The sequence below is a fragment of the Lipotes vexillifer genome, unplaced genomic scaffold, assembly GCF_000442215.2.
Source record: "Lipotes vexillifer unplaced genomic scaffold, Lipotes_vexillifer_v1.1 scaffold86, whole genome shotgun sequence".
Taxonomy (NCBI): Eukaryota; Metazoa; Chordata; class Mammalia; order Artiodactyla; family Lipotidae; genus Lipotes; species Lipotes vexillifer.
The window spans coordinates 880,691-908,076 of NW_006785406.1; the positions used below are offsets into that span (position 1 = coordinate 880,691).

A 27,386-nucleotide genomic window follows, 5' to 3' on the forward strand; every position below is an offset into this window, starting at 1 on the left:
CTCTTTCCTCTCCCCAATCCCCTCCCTCTTTCTCCATCTTACCTTCTCAACGTTACTCCTGTCTCCCACAGACGCAGCCCTGTCTGGCAACCTAGCCCAGAAGTAACTGCCACTTATTCATGCAAATGATTTCAGGAAAAATGATATTTATTTTATTCCCTTAAAGGACAAAGTATTATCACTGTCAGAGTCACATTCCACTTTCATAACAGAATAAACTATTTTCATTTTCCTGAAATCATAATTTCTCTGATAGGAAGCAAGAGTGATGATGACAAAATATCTGTGCAGAAAGTAGGAGAAAAGCCTCAATCATGTGAGCACCCCTGCCACTAGAACTCCACCCTAAGAACTAGCCTCCTGTCATCCAAACCAAAATGTATACATGTCACTCCTCTGGGCCTTTTACCAGTGTCATGTGGTACTTAGCCCCTGCCTCCTTTTGTCATTCTTTTAAAATTTATTTTATTTAATTTTTTTTTTGGCTGTGTTGGGTCTTCGTTTGCTGTGCATTGGCTTTCTCCAGTTGAGGCGAGTGGGAGCTACTCTTCCTTGCGGTGCCCAAGCTTCTTGCTACAGTGGCTTCTCTTGTTGCAGAGCATGGGCTCTAAGCACGCAGGCTTCAGTAGTTGTGGCACATGGGCTCAGTAGTTGTAGCTCACAGGCTCTAGAGCACAGGCTCAGTAGTTGTGGCACATGGGCTTAGTTGCTCCACGGCATATGGGATCTTCCCAGACCAGGGCTTGAACCCATGTTCCCTGCATTGGCAGGCAGATTCTTACTCACTGCACCACCAGGGAAGCCCTCCTTCTGTCATTTTATTCTCTTTGTGTATGACATTGTTAAGTTTTAAAAAGCAATGGTTCCTCAGTTTTCAAAAGCAATGGGGGCTTCCCTGGTGGCGCAGTGGTTGAGAGTCCGCCTGCCGATGCAGGGGACAGGGGTTCGTGTCCTGGTCCGGGAAGATCCTACATGCCGCGGAGCGGCTGGACCCGTGAGCCATGGCCGCTGAGCCTGTGCGTCCTGAGCCTGTGCTCCGCAACGGGAGAGGCCACAACAGTGAGAGGCCCGCGTACCGCAAAAAAAAACAAAAACAAAAAAAGCAATGGTTCCTCAGTATGTGTTTGTAGAAAGAGGGACAACCTAGTGCCCCAACCGATGAGTGGATAAAGAAAATATGGTATATCCATACAATTGAATATTACTCATCCATAAAAAGGAATGAAGTTCCAATACACGTTACAACATGGATGAACCTTGAAGACATTATGCTAACTGAAATAAGCCAGACACAAAAGGACAAATACTGTATGATTCCACTTATATGTGGCATTTAGAATAGGCAAATTCATAAAAAGAGAAAATAGATTAGAGATTACCAGGGGCTGGGAGAAAAGGGAATGGGGAGTTACAGCTACAAGGTTTCTGTTTGGGGTAATGAAAAAGTTTTGGAACTAGATAGTGGTGATGGTTGCACATATTGTGAACGTAATTAATGCTATTGAATTGAACATTTAAAAAATGTGTTAAGGGACTTCCCTGGTCTCCAGTGGTAAAGAATCACGTTCCAATGTAGGGGACGCAGATTCTATCCCTGGTCGGGGAACTAAGATCCCACATGCTGCCGGGCAGCTAAGCCCAAGTGCCGCAAACTACAATGCCCATGCTCTCTGGAGCCCGCGTGCCACAGCTAGAGAGAGAAAACCCACATGTCACAACTAGAGAGAAGCCCTCGCACCACAAGGAAAGATCCCACGTGCTACAACTAAGACTTGACGCAGCCAAAAATAAAAATAAATATTTTTAAAATATGTTAAAATGGTAAGTTTTGTATTATTTATATTTTACTACAATTTTATTTAAATAGGAAAAAAAAAAGAAAAGAAAAGAAAGGGGGAAAATGTAGTGCTTCCTCCAGTGTGGGGCAGGGGAGAAAGGAAGGCATTGGTAGTTTCAAAAACCTCCCCAGTAATCCTAATGTATAATTTTCTGGTGAGAGAACCACTCAACTAGATTATCTAAGGACCTTCTGGCTTTAAGATTTAATGAATCTGTATAGGTATACATATAGCTGATTCACTTCATTGTACAGCAGAAACTAACACAACATTGTAAAGCAATTATACTCCAATTAAAAAAAAAGATTTAATGACTCTGTGGCTGCTACATGATTAAGGAAGACAGAGAGTGGCACAGGGATGGAAATTTTTTTAAAAAGGGGTGGGGGGTGGATACTGAAGCCAGACTGTCTGGATTTGAATCTTAGCTACAGAACTTATTAAATATGTGACCTTGGGCAACTTACTGAACATCTTTACCTATTTCCTCTTCTGTAAAATTTAGATAATAATAGGGTAGAATAAAAATATTAAATCAGTTAATACATACAAAACACTAAGTATCTTGCACTTAGCAAGTGTTCAATAACTTTTAAATCTTTTTTCACATGATTCTGTCTGCCTGGAATGACGTGGGCCTCCCCCTTTCTGCCCTTGTCTACCTGTAGAGCTCACATTTGTGCATCAGTGATTTGCTCAAGTGTTACTTCCTCCTTTGCAAAGTCTTCCCTGTTCTCTCCAATTTTTGTGCCCCATTGCCCCTGCATTCATTTATATCATGTCTTTCTCACCAGACCATACACTTCATGATAGCAGACTTTCTCACCATTATATCCTCAGCCCCTAACACAGTGTCTGGCACATACTGGCACTCGATAAATGTTTGTTGGATGGAATGGAATGGATTTGAAAACCAAGAAGAGGAAGACATGGAAAAGCATGCGGAATGATGTTGACTACTGACATCTCTATAGGATCTTATAGGCCCACATATCCACTTCTGGTGTCTTAGCATCACTGCTCAATCAATGGTAGGCAGCCGAAAACCTGCAGTTTCCCATGATCATTCAAACTGCAGAACTGTTCAGAAGAACTCTCCCTGTCCTCTGCCTTTACCCTCTTTACTAGTCAGAGTTCTCCAGAGAAACAAAATTAATAGGATGTGTATATATACACCTATATAGAGAGAATAATTTTAAGGAATTGGCTCATGCAATTATGCAGGCTGGCAAGTCTAAAAGCTTCATAGTATGCCAGCAGGCTGTAGACCCAGGGAACAGTTGCAGTTCAAGCCCAAAGGCAGTCTGCTGGCAGAATTCCTTTCTCCTCAGGGGATGTCAGGTTTTTTTCTTCAGACCTTCAACTGATTAGATGAGGCCCACCCTCCATTATGGAGAGCAATCTGCTTTACTCAAATCCACTGATTTAAATGTAAATCTCATCCAAAAACACCTTCACAGAAACATGAGCATAATCTTTGACCAGCCAAGTTGACACATAAAATTAACTATCACAGCCTCATCCTTTGCTTGTCCTCCATAAGCACAAAAGTTTTGGCTAATCCAAACTGCATGAAATTCTCTATGTCATGCTCTTTCATGGCTCTGGGTTTTTACATAAGCTGTTCCTTCTTTATGGAATACTCTTTTCCTGCTTTTTCACCTGGTAAATTACTGCTCATTTTTCAAGGCCCAGATTAAATGTTACCATCTCTGGAAAACTTCCCTAGGCCCATTTCCCACCCCAGTCTGAGTTAGATGCCCACCTCAGTTCTTCAATCATAGAATTTATTGAATGCATTGAATTACAACTGTGTTTTTGTCTTTCTCTTATGCTAGATCTGTGAGGGTTTTAACCCCACAGGTATTAAAATTAGATATTATTAATTTTTATATTTGCAGCATCTAGCTCAATGCTTGGCATGAGATAGGTGCTTAATAACTGTTTGTTGAATGAATGGACTATTTTTTAATGAAGGAAGTTTTGTTAAGAACAAAATATAAGCAATATAAATAAATGGATTTAAATGGCTAGTAACCCAAATAGGGAGCCTTATGCATTAAAATACTTTAAAGTCCTTAATAACATTTCAAGAATAATAAAACATTAGGGTGAGCAGTTTGGCTATTAAGAGAATGTGTGTGTTTAGCTTCTCTGCCTCTGGCTCTATTTATGCTGCTAGGTCTTCCATATTTTCTTTAATATTAAATTCCTCAAGCATAACTGGAGCTGTTCTTTAAATAAAGTTTATCTACTTTTCTTAATTAAACTATTATCAACCAGTTAAGAAGGGTGTGGAGATACATGTCTTTCAGCATCACCAGGCTGAACTTTAGTTGCTATTTCCCTGCTTCCCAGAGCATGTCTCATAGCTTGGCCCAGTCAAGTGAGTCCCAACAACAACACCACAGCAGTTCCTCATCAGGGTTCCCTGGGCTTGCTCAGGACAAGCTTGACTGAGAAGCTATTTACCACCATCAGCCCTTTAGAAAAAAACACATTTTGTTTATTCCTATTACAAAAGCAATATATGTTTATTGTAGAAAATTGAGAAATGTGAGAAAGCAGAGAAAATAAAAACAACTCATAATCCTACCACCCAGAGATAACTACTGACCCTTCCAGGTCTTTTTCTATTTGTGAACATTGTTTTCCCCAAACATGGTATCAAACACTATATCCTATTTTATAACCTCCCCTTTACTTATCAGTGCATTGTACACATTTTTCCATGTCATTCAATATTCTACAACATCATTTTTAATGGCTAGTTAATATGGATCCAATATTGGGTTCTGAACACAACAGGTCAATCATTAACTTCAGCTTTCTGAGAGTTTAAAGGTAAATGGGATGACCAGCTGCCACCGATACTTTACACAGGGGTAGATCCATAACCATCACAGGAAAAGTCACGTATGTGAAAAGGTACAGATAACAATGTTGACGTTTTCCCTGAATGTAAATGAGGAAACAGTTTTTGATGGCCAGGGGAAGATTGTGAAAGAATAAATAAGAGGTAAGTCAAGAGGATTCATGTTTCCTCTTTGCTCTCTGTTCAGACGTCATCTACAGAGAGAAACTAGCTGAGACCAATAGTGAGATAAAGTGTGTCTTCATTCATTTTTTGTGTTTATTTAGGATCAATACACTGTTTGGTTTTGAAAGGATTTGAGGCAACCATTCAACTAGAGTTAAAGGAAAAATGAAACCATAGGAAATATCAAGCACAGATGCCTCGAAGTACCTGGGAAGTACTCTTTTGGATTGTTTCGTCCTGAATATGTCTCTAGATTCTCTAATTATAAGGATAGCTATGATTATTTAGCCTCTATTCTGTGACAGGCATATATTAAGAACTTTATTTTATCATTTAAAGGTCAAAACAACTCTATGAAGTAGGTATTATAATCTCCATTTTAGATATGAGGAAATAGGTTCTGAGAGGTTGGGTAACTTGCCAGTTAGTGGGTGACATAACTAATTAATGGTAGAGACAAAATTCAGGTCCAGGTCTGCCTTCCCAAGCCCTTTCCTCCATACTACTCTGCAAAGTAACCATCCATGGTAGGCAGAATAATGCCCCCCAAGCCCCACCAAGATGTCCACATCCTAATTCCCAGAACTTTACTTATATGACAAAGGGGAATTAAGATTGAAGATGGAGTTAAGGCTGTTAATCAACTGACCTTAAAATAGGGAGACCATCCTGGATTATCTGGTTGGGCCCAATGTAATCACAAGGACCCTTAAAAGTGGAAAACAGAGACAGAGAAGATGTGACAACAGAAGCAAAGTCAGAGTGATGCAATGTGAGGACTCAGCCTGCTGTTGCTGGCATTGAAAATAGAAGGGAATCATGAGTCGAGGGATATGGGCAGCCTCTAGAAGCTGGAAAAGGCAAGGAAGTGGATCCTTCCCTAGAATGTCCAGAAAGGAATGCACCCTGCCAATACCTTGGTTTTAGCCCACTGATACCCCGAACTGGACCTCTGACTTACAGAACTGCAAGATAATAAATTCATGTTGTTTTAAGCCACCAAGTTTGTGGTAATTTGTTACAGCAGCAAACAGAAAACTCAGACACCATCATTTTGTGAATGTCTAAAGATCAGATTTGTATTCTTAGAGAAAAGATCCAAACACTTAGTACTGGTGTGGAAAAGAACTGCCTGCATGTAATCCATGATTTTCCCCAGAAAAGAATTGTTGATCTTCTTAAGATCTAGGAAAGTGCTGGATGAGACCACAAAGTTCTGGGTCAAGTGACATGGACAAGATTATTTTAGCCTGACATAGAAAATATTTGCTGGCTGCTTACCCCTGTGATACTGTTTGAGACATCTGCTTTTAAGAACCACATCCTCATGGATCATCTAGAAATAAAGTGAATTATAAAACACCTCTCAAGGGCTGAGTAAACTGCCCTGTTGGGTGTAGTCATTAAATACTGAATCAGAACTTTGGTTGGATACCACCAGATAGGACTTTGGATTAATAACCAATGCTGGGGGACTTCCCTGGTGGCGCAGTGATTAAGAATCCACCTGCCAATGCAGGGGACATGGGTTCAATCCCTGGTCTGGGAAGATCCCACATGCCTCAGGACAACTAAGCCCACGTGCTACAACTACTGAGCCTGTGCTCTAGAGCCCGCGAGCCACAACTACTGAGCCCGTGTGCCACAACTACTGAATTCCACGTACCTAGAGCCCGTGCTCCGCAACAAGAGAAGCCCGCGCACTGCAATGAAGAGTAGCCCCCACTCGCCGCGACTAGCAAAACCCCATGCACAGCAACGAAGACCCAACACAGCCAAAAATAAAATAAATAAATAAATTTATATATATAAAAAAATAACCAATGCTGGACAACAGGTCTAACCAATTCTTGAGGCAGCAGATTTGAGCTTGAATTCTACCTCTATCACTTTCTGCCTGTGCATGTATCGTGTAACCTTTCTAAACATCAGTTTCTTCATTTGTAAGATGGGCTGATATTACTAACTTGGAAAGGTTATTACTAAGGACTTAATGAAAAGATGGATCAAAAGCATCTAGAACAATACCTGGCACATAGCAGGTGCTCAATAACTACTAGCTTGCTTCCTTCATGTTAGTCAAGTACTGTGAAGATTTTGTTACTAGTATAGAAGAAATGCTTATTTTCCTCTCTGATCTGTTTCTATAGCAAGAAGGCTTACTTATAGTTTATAAATTGCTAAATTTGTAACTTTTTTAAAGGATAAAACAATGCACTCTAGGAAATGTGCCTGGAGGCCCAGATTAAAATCTGCTCCTCCAGCCCTTCCAATGATTTGAGAGACTTCTGATTCCTTATATTATATCTCTTCCTGATTGAAAGAGCCAGAATGATTTTTGTTATCTGTAACTAAACCTTGCCAGATACACAGATGTGCTGTGTATTACACCATGTGATATGTAATACTGAATCCCACCAGTCAAGGAACCTCTCCTGCTTATTCTGCTTTTAACAATATTATTTTAATACAGATGCCAATAAAGCATTAATATTTTGAAATCTATGGAAGAGTATGCATTCACACATAATGCCAGCCTAATGAACCAAAGACTGAAGATAATGCTGGTAATCCCTTCGAATAGTCTTAAATTGCTATTAATTCTTTTCTTGATGAGACAGGGTGGTGAACAACACTAATTCATAGTAGACAATTTGCTTACATTTTGTTCCTCATGTGGTTATTGTTTCAGAAAAATAGCCTAAAATTTATCAAGAAAGTTAGAATAGATTTTTGAAAGAATCAACCAGGATTGGTTGGTAGTCTGGAGTAATAATAACATAAGATTTTCATAAAGATGGGTAGACAGCACTTTGAGCTCATACTGAAGAAATACATGTCAATTGTAAATAACTTAGGACTGCTAATTAAGACAGAATCCAAATAATTCCTTCAAGCCATCTTCTACTAGAAACCTTTTAAATTTTATGTGATTACTTAGATAGTTCTCTGGAAATGCAACTATCAAGGCAAGTTTATTATAACTTCCTTACACATTCTGTCTACTCAAATCTTCATCTAGGCCCAGCTAGCAAACCAGGCCACGGGACAAGTATTAGAAGTCACTCAGACCTCTGATTTTTTTTTTAAAGTGCTGTTTCTGAGGAGACTCAGAGCCACAGAGAAGTCAGGAGCCATCACAGCATGACTCCATCTCCTCCCACATCCATGCTGGGCAGGACTTTGCAGCACGTCTCAAGTTTTCTGGGTTTTGCAACAGCCCAGGGTAGCTCCTTAAATCTGCCATGCCCACTCTCTCAACAGATCTAGGCACTACCTAAAGGGAGTTTGCCAAGTCACAATCTCCTTTGTGGTCTGTGAGTTCCACGAAGGCAAGAGAGTTCTCATTCATATTTGTATTCTTAGCACACAGAGCACACTTAACAAATATTGAACAAAAATAAAGACTCAGTCCTGAACTGCATTCTACAATTGCTCCTTGAACTCTGTCCCATTCTGCTATCAGTTATCACAAGCTCTGCTGTTCATTCTCCCATTTCTGTCCTGGTTTCACCTTTGAGATTGTCCTCACACTGTTATCTTTGTTGCTTGGATGCAATTCTGAGTCTGCTAGAGATATTGGTTCCAGAACCCTGAGGAAGCCTTCTCCTGGTTTGGCCTGCCACTGGACTCTATGCTGGCCCCATGCTGGGGCCAGGATTGTCACAGCAGCCCAGCCAAGATATATCTGGGAGAGGGGTCAGCATCCCTGCAAACTTCTTAGATTGAGACAACTTTCATCTGAGCTACATTATTGAAGAATTTTCAATCTAAAAATAGGAAAGCCCTTCAACCCCATTCCTCATGCCTCCTTGTCTTGTGAAAGAGATCCTAAACCACCCACCAAGAAAGAAATAAGGAAATGGTAATGAAATCAGACTGAATGAACAGAGGGAGTAAGGGTATTCACTGAAAGGTTGGCATTGAGCATTTGGAATTTAAAAGACCAAAAACAGCCTTGGTTTTACCTTTTTTTTTTTTCCCATTTTCAAAAAGTTTCAGTGGCTAAAATAAGTTATACTTTGAATTCACTTAAGAGCAATGAATGTTAATATATTAGAAGTTACTCCATGAAATAAGGACAATGTCTTTACTTCAAAATACTTCAAAGTAGTCATCTCAATATTTGACAGAAATATTATATTTTATTAATCCTGTGTTGAAATGATTGCTTAATTACTTAGTATTTTCATTTACACTAGCCAGAAGTGATTACTTTCTACATTTTAGATTTTTCAGAGTAAAAATGATACAATCTTAGACTGGACTTTAAATTGGCTATAAACTGGGTTTTTTCACACATAATTTGTGAATATAACTGATGGTAGCTACTCTTAGGTGTTTATCCCAAAAATGTTACATTGGGGGTCCTTGGGGATGAATTCTGATCTTTATATTCACATTGTTGGCCAGTAATAAACTGACATTTGGCCTAAAAATTAGTAGGATATGTAATCCTTCACTCTATCCATGTGCTTCTTGCTCTTGAGAAAAAATAATTTACTCTGGAAGTCTGAGGGATAGCTAGCTTTTTGCGTCATGGAATTTGATTTTGGTGCTCTGACCCTGATAGTCCAGCTCTTCACTAGGGCTCACTTTTGTATTACTGTAGCAACAGCTAGCTTTTGTCTCCATAGTCAATGACTGCATCTCCTGACCCTGCCAACCGTCTCTCAAATTCACCTTCTTTTTTTTGTTTTGTTTTTTGTTTTTCGGTTTTTGGTGTGTTTTTCGTGGTACACGGGCCTCTCACTGTTGCAGCCTCTCCCTCTGAGGAGCACAGGCTCCGGACGCGCAGGCTCAGCGGCCATGGCTCACGGGCCCAGCCGCTCCGCGGCATGTGGGATCTTCCCGGACCAGGGCATGAACCCGCATCCCCTGCATCAGCAGGCGGACTCTCAACCACTGTGCCACCAGGGAAGCCCTCAAATTCACCTTCTTACTTAGAAGAAACAGGGGAGGAATGTGGATGAACCAGTCTAAATCCATCATCATTGCTCTATTTTGCTGGTGACAGGTCTGTGGTGACATCCTGTGTGAGGATCACTCCCTGTGCTAACAGATGCACAACAGCACCAGAACGGTATGACAACTCACTCACTCCAGGTGAGAAGAGGTTCGGGGCACACTAGGCTGAATGATAAACTCCTCAGCATGCTAGCTAACGTCGCTTAGAAGAGGGATACTTAGGTGAGAAAGAATCCTTATTCTGGGCTGAATAGCAGAAGCTGCCCAAGTGGATGTGGGTCAAGGCTCCTTAGATGGAGCTGAGATAGGCTGAAGTTGGGGTCGTGGCTGGCTGAGCTGGGGATGAAGGCTGCTTAGCTGAGCTAAGAAGGGCAATAGATACTGGATTCCAGAGTAGGCCAGGCCGGGAGGAACAAGGTAGAATGTGGTCTAAGTGAGCTAAGAAGAATTGTGCTATGCTGGGCTATGGGAGAATGAGAGCAAGGCCTCAGGATGTTGCTGGGCTGTGTCAGTCTGGGTTATAGGAGAGGAAAGAATTACAGCTAAAGGACTTGGAGATGAGGTGAGGTAAGGAGAGAGATCGGATGGGATGGGTATGGGGTCAGAGAGAGGCAGGAAGGAGTAGTGGAGAGATGCACCAAATAGGAGGCCTAGTGCAAGTTTGAGCTGGAGACTCAGCTGACAGTTCTAGGGCAGGAGGTTAGGAAAGGGATAGCCAGGGACTATCAGCTGTGCAGGAGCTGCTAGGAGTTAACAGATGGCTCTGGGAAGGACAAAGAATGAGAAAAAAGAAATCATTAAATTTGTAGGAGCATTAGGTGGGAAAGGGGGGTAGGGATGAGAGTTATCATTCTGGTTAGAGCTGGCCTAAATATTCTATGTTACCATCACCTTGGAAGTTCTGGGCATGTTAGTTGCTGTGTAGGCAAAACTGGAGAAGCCCATCTCCTCTGTACTCAATCGTGGCTAATGACTTTAGTAGACTCTAATGAACCGTGCATACCAGGAAAGGAAAAGGTTAACTGAGATTGAAAAACAGCCTTATGTGGCAGTTTTCAGATAAGCAGGTTGACTTGGCTTGTGTGAGGGTGATGATGCCTGATTTGGAAAAGAGCAATTTATGTTGTACCGTTTTAAAATCCATTCTGGCACACTGTGATGAATGTGTTGGCTGGCAGCTAAGAACTTGCTGAAATGCAAGAGTCTTTCACTGTTTATAATCGACACTTCCCCTTCCAGGAAAGAGCCTTTCTCATCTCTGAAGCAATGGACTTATCAATTTGCATAATATATGCCATTCTCATTGAACATATATTTATCATCTACCACTTACTTTCCTACTGTCTTTTTTTTTTTTTTTGCAGTACGCGGTCCTCTCCCTGCTGTGGCCTCTCCCCTTGCGGAGCACAGGCTCCCGTTGCGGAGCACAGGCTCCGGACTCGCAGGCTCAGCAGCCGTGGCTCACGGGCCCAGCCGCTCCGCGGCATGTGGGATCCTCCCGGGGCACAAACCCACGTCCCCTGCATTGGCAGGCGGACTCTCCACCACTGTGCCACCAGGGAAGCCCCCTACTGTCTTTTTTTTTTTTTTAAAAAAAAGCAGAATTAGTTTACAGTGAATCAGCATCTTTAAATTCAGCCGTGCTGGGTGAATCTGTCAAGAGTGGCAGGAAGTCATCGCTAGAAGGGGGAGGGGAAGGAATAAAATGATCCTTTTCTGTTTCCATGATCTTTTCTGTATATATCTAAGTGGTTAAATCACCAGTTAGGTTAGATGCTAATTAAATATAAAACAGATTACAGTGCTGTTCTGATATCTTGTTAAAGTTGTACTTATTGGTTCTTTACCTAATTCTCACTAGAGAGGATCAAATAGCCCAGCTGAGTTCAAAGAAGGCTGCCAACCCCCCAGGTCTTACACCAGTCCCTGAACAAAAAAGGAACACCCAGGATCAACAGCCTACTCTCAAATCCCTCAAATACTACATATACCACCTGCTCACATTTGCCCTGTTCTGGCTGCTGTCTATCCATGAAAAAGCCAAGCCTGAATTTTCTCGAGGCCAAGATTTATGAAAATGCCAAATGAATCAGTTCAAAATTTTACACATTTGGTTTCATTTAATCATAACTGATTCTTCACACTGTAGACACCACTCACATCTCAAATTTTATTAAACTCAAATAATGTAAAGCAATTGAAAAATGGTGAACAGATGGCATCTTGTTTCAGACCAAACCATAAGTCAGATTTTGAATGAAACTTGACAACATCTGGTTGCTTAAGTGGCATACCTAGATTTATTAAAGTCGTTCCACTCCTTTAATGCCATTTAGAGAATACACACAAATATATAATGCTACTGCAAAGCTGAAAAGAGACTTTATAAAGTCCCATCACTGTCAGGGACATTGTTTATGAAGGAAAAGCACAGTATAATCCATCCCATCAGGAGTTAATTTTACCAGCAACATGTACCAAAATTTAAAATGTGTGAACTCTTTGACCCAGCAATGCCATTTTCAGGAATATATCCTAAGGAGATCACTAGTAAAGTACATAAAGATGGCAAGCAATGATATTCATCATGGCTTTCTTTACACAATGAAAAACTGGAAATAACCTAATTGTCCTTTAATGAGGGACTTGTTAAATAAAAACATCAATGCAATATTATGCAGTCATCAAAAAAGATACTATATATGTATATATATTGACATTAAAAAACCTTCATGTCACATTGCTAAGAAAAAGAAGGGTATAAAAGAGTATTCATGGCATAACTTTATATAAAACAATTTATATCTATACTTACAGATGGTGAAATTTCAATTATTCAGCACTTTCTTCTTTTTACTTTTTAGTTTAATTTTCCACATAAGCATGCATTTACTTTAAAATCCAGGGAAAAAATCAAGCTATTTTCATTAGAGGAAAAAAAGTCATTGCTCAGTATTTCAGTTAGACAAAAAGTCACCCAGGAAGCCAAATGTAGCTCTTATATTTCTGTGCCTTCTGTTGCAAAGAAAATTGTGGATAAACAGACCATATTACAGAGAGAAACTGGATGGATGGTGTGTGGAACCCAAACCAAAACAGAGGTGAAATACTACATAAACTAAGGAGGATGACTTTATTATACATAGTGTTTGAAAGAATTAATTCATTGCGCATGTGTGTGTGCATTACTATATTTTCAGGACTAACAAAAAAAATAATATGGATTCTCAATGGCAGCAAAGAATATAATCATCATTGGTTTTTCTTACATAAGTTACCACTCTATAAATCTCTGTGTTAATGTGGAAAAATCTGACCTGAACAGATGGACCTCATGCTGTTTTCTAAAACATGAACAGATTTCTGATCTTCTGGACCAGGAAGTGGAGTCAGCACTAAAACAGCAGACACCATCATCCATCTCCTAGAATTTCAATTTAAGGAGTTGCTAATAAAAGCAATATTTCCTCTTTAAAAATAATAGCACAGTGATATGTTTCTGTCCTAACGGAATGTGCTCTCCATATAGTAACAACATAGTGGAGATTTGTTGCAATGGAGGTGCTGGCTGACTGATCACTGAACTGCACCAATTTTGGAGAATCCCCTCACTGTCGTTCTTGGCAGGTAGCATCATTTGGCAGCTTCCATCCTTCATTCTCCAAGTTTCTCATGGAAGACACAGTCCTGAGGGCTGCCACTCTTGCCTGGTTAAATCTTCATCCCATTAGCCCAAGGGCCCCCTTTCCTTGAGCATCTACACAGGAGCAGTTTCACAATAGATATGCTTGGGCTTGAAGTCCCAATAAAGGGCTCTCAGTCAAGTAATTAGCAACTTTGCATTTGCCCGCCCCCACCCCCACCCCCACCGCCGCCCCCGGGCTCCACCACTTTCTAGCTGTGTAACTTAAGGCTGTGAGGAGGCTGGTGGAGGCAGCAAGACTGGGTCTGAGGAGGAATTGGGGCCAAGGGGATGGCCCACGAGGTCAGGATATTGGTTATATAAAGGGAGAATGAGGAAATAGTTAAGTACCCTGAAGATAATGGGAACCAGATTTCTTACCATCAGAGAAGGAAGACACAAACAGAAAAAGGGTGAAGACTAGAATGAGCACTGTGGTGTTGGAGTGCAGTTGAAGATATTAAACACATTTTAATATAAATCGATGAATAGATATAGAAATAAATATAGATGTGCTTAAGAGTTTCCCGGTTCTGTCTGCTAAGATGGCCCTAAAGTAACAATACTCCAGTAGCAATGACCACACCTAGCACCCAGATCTTTCATTCTCTACTAAAAGGAAGCTGGGCTCTCTGGAAAAATGGCTTTTGAAATGACTGAAATGGGGCAGGAAAAGTACAAGATGAGCCTGGAACATCTTATACTAGAAAAGTACTCTGATAATAGAGATGTCAAAACAACACAAGAAGCAGCTTGAATGGGATTCGAATGGCCAAATCTGTAACAATTTCAGCATCAAAGTCAATAATCATTAATCATAGTAATGGGTTATAATCCACCTAATAGAATAGAAATCCACAAGTCCAAACTAATGCAAATAAATGAATAAACAAACAAATAAATAAATAAAGGGAGAGAAAACTCTCCCTTACAACAGAATACCAACTAGTAAAGGTCAAATGAATGTCGGAATTGGAAAAATTGCCATTTGGCAATCATCATAGTAATAATTTATTTGAGCAAGAACCATCACAAAATAAGTGACCAAAAGTTTGTTGAAGAATAGGATGTTTACATAGTCTCAAAGTGTCTCCCCACAAAATGCTTATAATTACAAAGGGAAAAATAACAACTTTACAGTGAAGAAGTTATCACCTTAACCAAGTCATAAAAGTTAACATCACCAGCAAAAAGACAAATCAATATTGTATCCCTTAATAAGATCCACTGAAAAAAACACAGTATTGCTTCTATCATTTTCCTGACAAAAATGTATAACTATGCCAAAAATGCATAACGTGCATCAGACAAACCTAAATGAGGAACATTCTACAAAATTAATGGCCTGAACTTTCAAAAATGTCAAGGTCACTAAAGACAAGGAAGAAATGAGGAACTGTCACAAATTAAAGATTAAAGAGACAGGACAACTAAATGCAATTCATAACCCTGGATTTAACTCTAGACGAGAAATAAAAACCATTTTTCCAAAGAGGAAATTATTGGGGGAAATGGCATATATTGAATGAAGTCTGTGGATTCAATGGCAGAATTATATCAATCTTAAGTTCCTCATTTTGGTGATAATTCTGTGGTTATGCAGGGGGATGTCTTGTCTTTAAGGAAGACTACTTAAGTGTAGTCTTCCTACTTAAGTACTTAGGGGTAATTAGGCATCACATCTGCAGCTTATTATCAACTGGTTCAGAAAAAAAGAGAAAGTATATGAATGAATGACAAAGCAAGCATTGTAAAATGTTTATAATTGGAGAACTTGGGATGAAGTATATATGAGAATTACCCTTCACCCCAAGAGTTCACTGGACTATGCATGCAAGTTTTCTGTAAGTTTGAAATTATTTCTAAATAAAATATGAAAAAATATACTGGGGATAACAGAATCTACCTAGATTTTTTGGGAGAAGTACACGAGTTAATATGTATGAGGTGCTTAAAGCAGAGCTAGGTATACAGTAAATGCTAAACAAATGTTAGTGATGATGGTGATAGTGGTAATGAAGTCCTGAACTTTACATCACAACTCATCTGAATCAGGACAAGTTGACTCTGGTTCACTTGTTTTCTCTTTTTAGATTCAATTTAGAAATTTAAAAAATATTTATTTACATTTGAGATGCTAACAACATTATTAAACTTGTTTACTTGTTTAAGCACACAGTGTTCATGTAGAACAATATTTTATAAACTGTTGTCCTCAAGAAAAAAGGATGTTAGTAGCATGTTTTAAATAATCGAGATCAAGTTTTCGAAATTTTCATCCTTCATTAATTTAGGCAATATGATAATAATGAGATATGATAAGTACATACATATATATATATTTCTTTATTCAAATACAGTATATACATTAACATGTATATATTTACTATAGGGTAACTATATACAAATTATAATAATATGCATAGAATTAAAGACCATGAGAGTTGAAAAAGGCTGTGGAGTTCATCTACTCCAATTTCTCTGAAAGTAACTCTAGCCTCTACAGCAACCCCAACAACCAGTACAGTTTCCACTTGAAATTACAGTCACAGAAAACTTATTCCTTCTCAAGGCAGCCACCTGGGAGTCATTCTGATTGTTAGAAAATTCTTTTTTAACATTGAGTCAAAAATCTCTCTATATGTAATCTCCAGTGTCTGTTCCTACATATTTGCTCTGGGATCACTAATTAATTCCCTCTTCCACATGACATTTCAGTATCGGGAACTACTATTTCCTACCCTCCCCGTCCCAGGTCTCCTATCATGAGTTTTCCCTTCTACAAACTGAAAATCTTCTCTTTCTCAATTATTCCATGTATAATTGTGGTTTTCATCTTACCACCTTAACCATTCTTCTCTGAACATATACCAGTATCCATGATCTCTCCTAGTCAGGAGATCCTGTTTCTATGAGGGCAGCCTGAGATCACACTAGCTATTCTGGCAGCCTCATGCATTTATGTTTATTCCTTCATTTGGTCAATATTTACTAGGTGCCTATGATGTGGAAGGCACTGTGCTAAGATAGTATAAGAGATAAAATTAAGAAAACAGGGACTACCCTGGTGGCGCAGTGGTTAAGAATCCGCCTGCCAATGCAGGGGACACGGGTTCCAGCCCTGGTCCGGGAAGATCCCACATGCCGCGGAGTAGCTAAGCCCTTGCGCCACAACTACTGAGTCTGCGCTCTAGAGACCATGAGCCACAACTACTGAGCCCGCGTGCCACAACTACTGAAGCTCATGCTCCACAACAAGAGAAGCCACCACAATGAGAAGCCCACACACTGCAGTGAAAAGTAGCCCCTGTTCATCGCAACTAGAGAAAGCCCACGTGCAGCAATGAAGACCCAATGCAGCCAAAAATAATAAAATTTTTAAATTTTTTAAAAAACAGACAATGGTAATAAAAGATAACTTTAAAAAAAATCAAGAAAACATACGCTTTCTCTTAAAGAACTTACATGTTCATTTTGGAGAAAAGAAATATGCTAACAAGTACCACAAAACAGACACAACAAGGCTATGCATGTTAAAGGAAGTTATACAATTAAATATGTATTTGCTTTAACATCAGAGTACTAGAGAACAAAGCAAAAGTAATGACAATTTCAGACTAGACCTATTTTGGTTTGGGATAGCATGCACACCAGTAAAAAGCAGCAGCTTGGGATTTAAGCAACATTAAGAGAGAAATTTCCAGATAGAATTATTCACAGATTCAGAAGACACAAAGGGTTCATAGTTTTACCCTTAAGAGCTCTGACAATGGGATCAATAATCACTTGTCCAGAGTGATTTACATGCAACTTTATAGAAAGGCAAGAAAATAAATAGACTAGACTACTATGCACCAGGCTTATACGAAGGGCTCAGTGTGTATTATTTTACTTAATCCCACAACAACCCCAACAAGGCAGGCACTAATATCAGTCCCTCTTTAAAAAGAAAAAAAAATTAAGTGAAGATCAGCAAGCTTCAGTAACTTGCCCAAGCTTACAAGGAGCTTACTATGGCAGTCAGCCTTCAAATCCAGACTGTCAGCTTCCAGTCCAACTTGAGGCCATCAACCACTTACTACCCAACAAAGCGATATCTGGCAAATTCCCACCCACGTCCCCACAAACTTCCAGGCACACTACTTGGAGAAGGCTCTCACTAAACAATCTGTTCCTCCTTCTGGGCTCAAGAACAGTTTCTACAGGACTCTGTTACAGTCCTTGATACAAGGTATCAATGTGAATTGTGTATGTAACACAAACCCCTGATAAAGTGTTCCTGCTCCAAGAACAGAGATTGTGTCCTTATCTTCTTCTTGGAATCCCCAGGCCCTAGGGCATTGCCAGACTCAACAAATGCTAGGAGAATGGCATAGCTGGCCCGCTTTGAAGAAAGTCACCCTTTTAACCTGAGACCTCTAATTCTGGGTCTAATTAGTTGTGGTGCAGAGCTTTGGTTGCCACAATGCTGCAACCTAACTCTATCTTCTATCTCTTAACTCTAACTAAATTAAGGGAATCTGGGAGTTCCCTGGAAGTCCAGTGGTTAGGACTCCACGTTTCCACTGCAGTGGGCACGGGTTTGATCCCTGGTCAGGGAACTAAGATAATGCAAGCCTCATGTTGCAGCCAATAAAATAAAATGATTTTTAAAAATTTTTTTATAAAAGGGAAGGGGAAAGATATATTTGACTACATAAAAACTGAAATTTTCTATACAGCAAAAAATATCATAAAGTTCAAAAATAAAAAAGTCAAGAAAAAATTGCGACATGTAACAGAGTCTTCAGTATACAAAGAGTTTTTACAAATAAGAAAAAGAATATAAGCACACCAACAGAAAAATAAGGATATGAGCTGGAAACTCACAAAACAAAAATAAGTATGACCAATAAATATATAAAAAGATGCTCTTTACTGCCTATCCAATTGGAAGAAAACCCTGATTTTGGTGATAGTGTGGGGATACTGACATTCTAATTCAGTGTTTATGTTGGTATATATTGGTACATCTTTTCTGTAGAACAATCTAGAAATAGTGTTCTTCCAACAATTATTTCTTGAATACACATATATTTGACACTGTGTAGATACTGAGAACATAGTAAAGAATAAAGCACACAAGGGAGGAGACAGGAAATAATTGAACAAATAAATAAACAAATCAATGTATCAAAAAATAAAATGTACATATCCACTGAACCATCAATTTCACTTCTAGGATTTTTTTTCCAAGAAAATAAGTGCACAAATGTTTGTTCAAAGATATTATTTGCAGAACTGTCTAATAACAGCAAAAACTGGAAATAAATAAATGTTCATTATTATAAGATTGCTTAAACAAATTATGTTCTGCCCACATAGCGCAATATTATACAACACTTAATGATGATGACCTAGTTTTATATGTATTGGTTTGAAAGACATTAATGATAAATTACATAGTGAAAATGCAACCAACAGAAGATTGGTCCATTTAAAATGCATGTGTGTTCATCTAAGATAAAATCTGTTAAAGTATGGAGGTTCCATAAAAAACTAAAAATAGAGTTACCATATGATCCAGCAATCCCACTCCTGGGCATATATCCAGAAAAAATGAAAGCTCTAATTCAAAAAGATACATGCACCCCAGTGTTCATAGAGGCACTATTTACAATAGGCAAGACATTGAAACAACCTAACTGTCCATCAACAAATGAATGAATAAAGAAGATGTGAGATATAGAGATATAGGTATAGATATAGATAGATAGATACACAAGGGAATATTACTCAGCCATAAAAAAGAATGAAACAATGTAATCTGTAGCAATATGAATGGACCTGGAGATTATCATACTAAGTGAAGTAAGTCAGACAAAGACAAATATTATATGATATCATTTACATGTGGAATCTAAAAAAATAATACAAATGAACTTAATTACAAAACAGAAACAGATGCACAGACCTAGAAAACAAACTTATGGTTACCAAAGGGGAAGGGGGGGATAAATTGGAGTATGGGATTAACAAATGCACACTACCAAATATAAAATAGATAAATAACTAGGATTTACTGTAGAGCACAGGGAACTATATTCAATATCTTGTAATAAACTATAATGGAAAAGAATCAGAAAAAAAGAATATAATGCATATATGTATAACTGAATCACTCTGCTGCACTCCTGAAACTAACACCATATGGTAAATCAACTATGCTTCAATTTTTTAAAAATCTATTTACAATGGTTTTCTCTGGTTTTATGTATTTCTCTGTCACAGTGAGCATACATTTTATGAGAGAAAAACCACAGATATTCAATATTTTGAGAAGTATATATGTAATCTTTACAGAGTTCACAAACCATGTCCCACCAGTATATTTGAAATTGTCAGCATTATGATACATCTTAGTCATATTTTCTTCAGATTATAACTTTCCATAAGATCGTTAGCTAGCTATTGTTCTGTATTAAATTTTTCATTAATTCTTTTTGTTTAAACTTCCTTTAGCAACAACTTTTTTGTATCAATATCAATTTTACATCTTTCTAAACTATCTTTGTTCTGGAATTAAAATATGTGTAAATACTTCGTTGCTCAGCAAAATACCAAACACTTTAATTCACCTGTTCCCAAGGTTCTGTGACTTGGGAACAGATAACTGTGGAAGTTAATGGTTCTGCAGAGTTCAGAAACACTAAAGGTGTCAAAAAATAAGGATGGATTACCCAAGAAGCTCTGGGAAAAATGTGTGACTTGTAGTGTGTGATGGCACTGAAAACCAATGAGTGTATTTACATGTGCGTAATGTTTGTGTGCATATACACATACATGCATCCTACATATGCTATGCGTATGCATACGTGAGAGTTCATGTTTATGCTCACCCTGTGTCCTCCCATGTAGGTAAATCAAACCTGTTATGCATATGCTTTATCTGCACCCCCGGGCGAGCCACATTTGCCTTCATGTTATCTGCGGGAAACCAGCATCAACCCATTCGCAAAGGGTTTCAGTGTCGAGCCAGGGATCCGGCGCCACTCTGGCCACCTGCCTTGGAGAGCGGCTACTCAAAGGTGCGGAGTAGAACAGCAAGGCAGGCCGCCGCCCGGGAAGTAAGCCGACGAAGGAGCTTGAAGCACTTCAGCACCACGGACACGGGCAACCCCAATCGAGTCCTTTCGAGCCGTAAAGCCGGCGGAGACCGCCCCTTCCCCAGGCGCCCCCAGCCCTCTCCGCCTAGTGCGTCACTATCTCCGGGCCCTCAATCGTCACTGAGACGCCAGCTTTCCATCCCGCTCCTCGCCAAGCCCGGCAAAAGCCTGGCCGGAGATGCGGGTCTGCGCAGCGCTCCCACTCGCCCTTCCTGCTGGCCCGCGCCACCCTGCCATCCTCTTCTCTCTAAAGAGGCCAAACGGGCGCACGAGGCGTAGAAATTCTACGGCCCAGAGCCGGGTCAGGGAGGGTCCTGTTTTCCAATCCGGAGGTGGGGAAGGCTGAGCGGACTTGCTCTGAGCCTCCACCCGCTACATTCGGCCGCGGCCTGGCCCTTCCTCCTTGCCCTCGCCTTTCGTTGGGGAAAGATTTCTCCAAACCGTTTAATCTCCGCGAAAATCTCAACCCACATAGACTGGCGTCCAAGAGGCAGAGACAGACAACAGAGTAAAGGCAAATACTCATTCTCGGCCCTATTTCTAAAACCATCCAGCATTCTTAAAACTTTGTATTTGAAATTGATCCCATGGCGCCATAGGGACTCTCCCTTGTTTGGGTGGGCTCCTGGGCGAAAGGAAAGCAGTAGCTCCTGGCCTTTATCAAAGAGGCTGGAGAAGGACCCATACATGCGACGGTGGCAGGAAACGGGGGCGCACAGCTGATACTGACCCTACCGAACCCGCGTCCAGGTGTTCCAAGAGAGCAGTGCCGGGAAGTGGCGGCCCCGCAGCCGCTCAGGCGTCGAGCAGAGCCTCCGCAAAGGCTTGTAAAGGGGGCGGGGCGCTTCGCCCAGGGCCCGGCCTAACCCCAAAAGAAGGACTCGGCCTCTTAAGTGCCTCGGCTAAAAGCGAGCGTGTGGGGTTCGGGGTACGCTCCCACTCCTTACGGGTGGGGCGGCCCGGCAGGCAGGTTCAAGGTCCCAGTCCACTGCTGCCGACCGGCTGCCGGGGCCCGGTTACCTGTGCGTCGCGGCGAGGAAGAAGCGCCCGGTGCTCCGGCCGGGGCTGCCCGCTGCCGCGCGCCTAGTCCAGGCTCTGAGCCCACTGAGGCCACCGCGCGCTTCGCCAGGAAAACCGCGGCAGGGGCGGCTGAGGCCGCCTGGCTGGGCTGGGAGAGCGGCGCCGCAGGCACTAACCCTGCGCCTGCGCTCTCCGCTGCTCCCCCTCGCTTCCCACCGGCAGGGGCCCAAGTGGAAGACCAAAGGGGAGCGCCGGGGATTTGTGCCCCTTACTCGCGCGGTGGGAGGGCCCAGGCGCCGCGAAAGTGCCTTCCGGGATCGCTTTAGCCTATGCCCTTCGAGAGACCCGGTCTGCCGGAGTGACATGGTTTTGAAGCAATCGCCGGTCTGCCGGAGTGACATGGTTTTCTGGAAGGGGGCAGGGAGGCAGCCTCAATCCATTTCCACCTGTCCCTTTGCGTTTAAAAGTCGCAAGTCGATTCCTTGATGTTTAAAATATGTCTAGCATCAGTAAATCGTGGTCCGGGAAGGTCTTCTGGCATCCCCCGACTCCACCTGGCGTTTTACCGATGAGGTCTCTGGGACAAGGGTCTTGACGCTGCAGATCTAGTTCCTGGACTGAGGTCTATATACCCCAGTCCCGTGCTGAATGAATACAGTTTCTTGGAAACAGGGTCACGAGGACAGGCAGGAAGGCCATCAGCATAGGCCAGGCAAGAAAGGGTGAGGCCTGAACCAAGGTGCTAGCTGTGAAAAGATAGGAAGTGACTGCTGGTTTTTCCTGTGTCCTTCCAGATCCACTCACCATCCTGTTCTGTGACTCAGGACTGACTTGTATGGACGACATCAACTGTCCTCTGGCTTTTGCCTGGTTTTGGCCAATGGGAGGCATGTGCAGGAGGTCCATCACAGGGTAGAATGTTGATCACAGGGCAGGATGTTATTCAGGACCTCTCCCCTGCATTCTCAGAGGGCCAGTCTATTAGCAGTGGCTGCATTCTTTATCTGAACGCCATTACTCCAATCCTGTGGCCCTCTCCTACAGTTCATTCTTAGTCCTGTTTACCACTTGCTGCCCTTGCCCCTGCAGGCCTGGCTCCCAGATGTTTTCTTTAAACCTGCCCACACCTTTTTAAATAGTCTCTTCCTTAAATTCTCAAGTATCCCCTGGATGTGCCATGCCATCTTTATCCGACCACCTTTTTCCTACCATTCCAGGACACTATAATACTTCACTGCAGTTGGGAAGATTCATAAGAAAAAAAAATGTGTCAAAGAAAGATGAGACTTTTGGGACTTCCCTGGTGGTCCAGTGGTTAAGACTCCATGCTCTCAGTGCAGGGGGCCCTGGTCAGGGAACTAGATCCCGCATGCTGCAACTAAGAGCCTGCATGGTGCAATTAAAATATCCTGCATGCTGCAACTAAAGATCCCGCATGCCCCAACTAAAGATCCTGCATGCTGCTACGAAGATTCCACATGCCACAACTAAGACCTGGTGCAGCCAAATAAATAAATGTTGGAAGGAAGGAAGGAAGGAAGGAAGAAAGAAAGAAAGAAAGAAGGGACTTTTAAAAGGTGAGATGTCTCCCAGAGTCATCTTGATAGCTCCCAGGCTCCAGGCAGCCATCATGCTAGGTGATCTCCCCACCAAGTCCCCCAGCCTGAGGGTATCAAAGACAGTTTGAATAGACCCAAGAATGGGATTCAGACTACTCAGAATCAATGTGTTCCATAAAAGGGCTGGGGGGTCATCTAAGTGTCCAGCACAATAGAACTTTTGGGTGCCTCTTGATGGGAAGAGACAATGCAGATCTTTATGGAGCAAGTGCTGGTGCTCTCCCAACTGCAGCTGGGCTGCTTTTGAATGAATTGATATCCTTAGGACACTTAAAAGAGTCTTGGGCACAGTGTCTGAAAAATGTGTTTAGGAAGGAGCTGCTGAGTGACACAGTTGTTGATGAGAGTCTCCGGCTGTTTCAGTAGAAAACCCAAAGAATGTTCCCAGAGAGGGAGGAAATAAAAGGCAATAGAGTGAGTAACGATTGCCCCTAGCACTCCATGTCAGCTGGGTCTGAATCCAAGGCCTGACCATCTCTCTGGCTTGTAAAAATGATCAAACTGGTTTAACTAGTTTAATTCTTCCCCCATCCCACCCCTTCAAAAAGCACACAGACAAAAACAAAACAAAACACCGAGGCATTATCTTGGCAAGACTTACCCAAAGGTAACCCCAGGAATAGCTGCTTGCAAACAGAATTAATATCTCCCCTATTTGTACTGAATACAAATGAGACCAGAACAGAAAATTAACAGGTATCTTTGGCCTTTCATCATTTTGAAGAGGAAGGATCCTTTGTTGTTCGGAAAGCAACCTGGGCATTAACTGTGCTGATCTAGGTAAGGAGTAGAGGAACAGAAGCAAAAGGAGCCTCAGAAGGCTAGACTCATCCACAAAGCTCAGCTAGATTTTATGTTTCTCTTGGAGGAAGTGGGGGAGGAAGAGAGCCAGAAAAGTTTTGAGGATGGGAGTGAGAAAAATGAAGATGTAGAGTGATCTGACTTTGAGAGGTTCGAGACTAGGAATTTAGCACAGCTGCCATTCTGAATGATACTTAGAGACACAGAGAAACAGGAAGAAGGATTTTTAGATGTTTTGTTATGTGTTATTCTTCTTTTGTGCTATAATATTGGGGACTTTTTCTGACAACTGTCAAAAAGGCAAACTGATTTAACTGAAAAAATCTATAAATAGATAGCTTCAGTATGGCTGGATCCAGGGTACAAACAATGTCCTCAGGATATGGTCACTCCTCTCTCTGTGGACTTCAAAGAGTTTATTCTCATGTAGTGATTTTTCCCCACCTCCCCACCTTTCCCCAGTGTTGAAACTATATCATCCTTATAGCTAATCATTCCAGTAGAAACAAAGCACATATTTCCAAGTAGTTCCAATAAAATCTTATTACGTCTCATTAGCAAATTCTGGATCATATACCCAACCGTATGCTTTAGTCTGGGGACAAAGAATGGGGGAGGAGTCATTCTCCAAAGAAAACTCAAGGTTTATTATCAGAAAAAAACCCATAAAGTGATGGGCAAATTTGGGTGTCACAAACTGTGATAACAATATGAAACAATTTCTAAGAATATACTGTTAAGATAGGAAATACACAAACAAACAACAACAAAAAAAACAAGCACAGACCAGTGTGGAATGTAAGTTGCTGTTTGTGTAAAAGAGGGGGACTAGAGAGTGAGAAATGGACAAACAGACAGACCAATAGGCAGGTAGAAACATAGAAATGTATAGGGACATACAACTATACATGTCTAGACAGAATATCTCCAAAAGGATACACAAGAAAAAAAAAAAAAAGTGATGGGCAGATGAAAAAAGAACATGTCCATTATAGGTGCCTCTCAAAGAAACTTCAGTTAAGATTTATACTGCTTTTCAATTTTTTAATACCAGACTAGTGTTTCTTTTGAAAATGACATCATGTTGACATGGAGAGCAAGGCAGCTGAAATTCTTTCAACCTAAAAAATAAAGTGAAATATTTCGCTGTTCCTACAGAAAGAGATGCCAGAAAAGATTTTTTAAATATATTTTGTTTTGTTTCCATATACATACAGCCTTTATTCAGGAGGCCTGTTTTCTGATCCCCAAAAATGATTCAAATTCCTCAAAGCCTGAAGAAGTTACTAGAGTTCCTGATTACCATTGTGAAAATACATGTTTCCCCCATCAGCACCACCACCACTTCACTCTTGCAGTTAGACACAAAGCTCAATTCTTGTAGCACTCTGGGCCAAACAACTAAGAATTGGTTTGTATATCCACACAGGGAGGCACACAGTAACACCCCATTTTAGGAACATTCAGACTTTTATCAACCTCAAATACCTGGCACACCACAAATCTTGGAGTAAGTGAGGCAACTTGCTGTCTCAAAATTCAAGCACTTGCCTTAGTCTTCAAATTGTGTACAAAACAAAGGGCACCAACAATAAGCACAGTTATCTATTTTCCCCCAATCAATTCTTCCTTCATTATCATTTACTACTCTATTACCACATTTGCTCACTTCACCAATTACTAGTTCTGGGCTTCAGATTCCTCATCAGAAAAGGGGACAATAATAACCTACTATACAGGGCTGTTATGAGGATTAAATTAACTAATACATGTAAAGGGCTTAGGACAGTGTTGGTCACCCAGTAAGCACTAAATTAATGTTTGCTATTATGATTACAGCGGCCCCAAAGTAAATCCCTCTAGATAAGTAAAACGAGTAAAAAGTCTGTATGGAGATCATGTCTGAAGAGAATGCTGTATAAGGAGAGTAGCTGTTCATTCAGCTTCAGAGACCATAAGGAAATGTGAATCCAGTGTTGAAAGATCTATTTTTTAAATATGGGATAGAAATCTTGATTTTTTAAAAATTCTTTCTGGGATGGATTTTTTTTTAAATATATTTATTTATTTATTTTTGGCTGCATTGGGTCCTTGTTGCTGTGCAGACTTTCTTTAGTTTTGGCGAGTCGGGGCTACTCTTCATTGAGGTGTGCAGGCATCTCATTGCGGTGGTTTCTCTTGTTGTGGAGCATGGGCTCTAGGCACATGGGCTTCAGTAATTGTGGCACACAGACTCAGTAGTTGTGGCTCACGGACTCTAGAGCACAGGCTCAGTAGCTGTGGCGCACGGGCTTAGTTGCTCCGCAGCATGTGGGATCTTCCCGAACCAGGGCTCAAACCCATGTCCCCTGCATTGGCAGGCAGATTCTTTTTTTTTTTTTTTTTTTTTGCGGTATGCGGGCCTCTCACTGTTGTGGCCTCTCCCGTTGCGGAGCACAGGCTCCGGACGCATGGGCTCAGCGGCCATGGCTCACGGGCCCAGCCGCTCCGCGGCATGTGGGACTTTCCCAGACTGGGACACGAACCCATGTGCCCTGCATCGGCAGGCGGACTCCCAACCACTGCGCCACCAGGGAAGCCCGGCAGGCAGATTCTTAACCACTGCACCACCAGGGAAACCCTGGCTTGTGGGATCTTAGTTCCCGGACCAAGGATCAAACCTGGGCCCACAGCACTGAAAGCACCAAGTCCTACCACTGGACCACCAGGGAATTCCCAGAAATCTTGATTTTTAAATGAAATTTTCTGGTTATTAAAAATGCAAATGCATTCATGATTTTTAAAAACTCAACAAACTAAGAATAGAAGAAACTAACTCACCATAATAAAGGCTATATATGAAAAACCCACAGTTAACATTACACGCAATGGTGAGAGACTAAAAGCTTTTCCTCAGGAATAAGACAAGGATGCCCACTCTCACCACTTCTATTCAACATAGTACTACAGGTTCTAGCCAGAGCAAATAGGCAAGAAAAAGAAATAAATGACATTGAAATAGGAAAGGAAGAAGTAAAATGATTTCTGTTCGCAGATGACATGAGTTTATATGTAGAAAACCCTAAATACTCAAAAAATGACTGTTAATAAATTAATTCAGCAAAATTGAAGGATACAAAACCAATGCTCAAAAATCAGTTGCATTTCTATACACTAACAATGAACACTCTTAAAAGGGAATTAAGAAAAAAATCCATTTACAATAGCATCCAAAAGAATAAAATACTTAGGAATAAACTTAACCAAGGGGATGAAACACTTGTACAATGAAAA

The 27,386-nt window shown here is 41.0% G+C and overlaps 1 protein-coding gene across 2 annotated transcripts in view; it reads right to left on the reverse strand.

Moving 5' to 3' along the window:
• SLC35G2 (solute carrier family 35 member G2) overlaps positions 1-21,833 on the reverse strand; it is a 32,257-nt gene extending 10,424 nt beyond the window's left edge. Inside the window, exon 1 of one of the 2 annotated variants that reach the window (XM_007457537.1) lies at positions 21,694-21,833. The gene's annotated coding sequence lies outside the window, so the exon portion shown is untranslated. Of the gene's footprint in view, positions 1-21,540 lie in introns of both variants that reach the window. The other variant, XM_007457538.1, reaches the window with a different exon arrangement.
• Positions 21,834-27,386: the final 5,553 nt, after the last annotated feature.